Here is a 1026-nt window from a genome sequence, read left to right as displayed (position 1 = left end):
AGGCTTAGATTGGTTTACATTTCAAGAAAATATTTATAATATTTGGCTCATCTATGGAGAGACAGCCTTATTGCTTAGACATAACAAGCAAGATAACGTAGAGTTTCCCGGAGTCATTCTTGTTTGTTCCCACATCACAATCTATACCCCATGTCTACACATTCTTCTTTATTAACCTCTGGCAGTCCAAGTAACATATATGTGTCACTGGACTGCCAATGTTCCTGTTCTGAGCGCACGCTCTCTGCGCAATCCCAGCACAGAGACTGAGCTCTCAGACCACACTCACGATCGATAGCCAGCGGGACCACCTCCTGATCATGTGACCACTGTGACAACCAATCACTGTAGTCACATGATCGCCGATCCTTCCCACCCACCAGACGTACAAACCCTTATAAAGGGATGACAGAACTGGTCAGAAAGGGGTTTCCCCTCTACGAGGGTAAAGCCGAAGGAAACAAGACCATGACAACTAGGCCTATAGACTGAAAGACGGAAGCCCTGTTCAGAATTCCCCAGCATGGTGAGGAAGTCTTTCCTCATGCAGAGGCTTAATCTCTTTTCCTCCAGATATAGAAGGGTCTATTCAAATTGCACAAATGTGACAAACATTCAGAAAGTTGCAAAAAAAAAAAAAAAACATATTTTGTATAATTATTTTCTATGATCATTGGTGCCATCTAGTGGCCATAATGTTGTATTTCCCTGACTTAGGACTTTTAGGAATAAAAATACCACCAGATGGCGCTGACGAGGAAAAAAGAATATTCAATGAAATACAGTGATTTTTAGTTGCTGATATGCCAATGAAAAAGATTCACCTTTGTCATTTGCAATGAATGTAGGGTAACTTTGCACCAAGTTCACTATAAGGACCTTTAAGTAAGCACCTCCCTTAATGGCTTTTTCTAAAGAGGGAATAAATTTGGTTTTGGCACAGTGGTGTAGTGGTTAGCATTTTCGCCTAGCAGCAAAAGGGTTGCTGGTTTGAATCCCAACCACGACACTACCTGCCTGGAGTTT

This window comes from Pelophylax lessonae (assembly GCF_965119305.1).
Source record: "Pelophylax lessonae genome assembly, chromosome: 2".
In the NCBI taxonomy this organism is placed as follows: domain Eukaryota; kingdom Metazoa; phylum Chordata; class Amphibia; order Anura; family Ranidae; genus Pelophylax; species Pelophylax lessonae.
Note: the sequence above shows the minus strand (reverse complement) of the source record.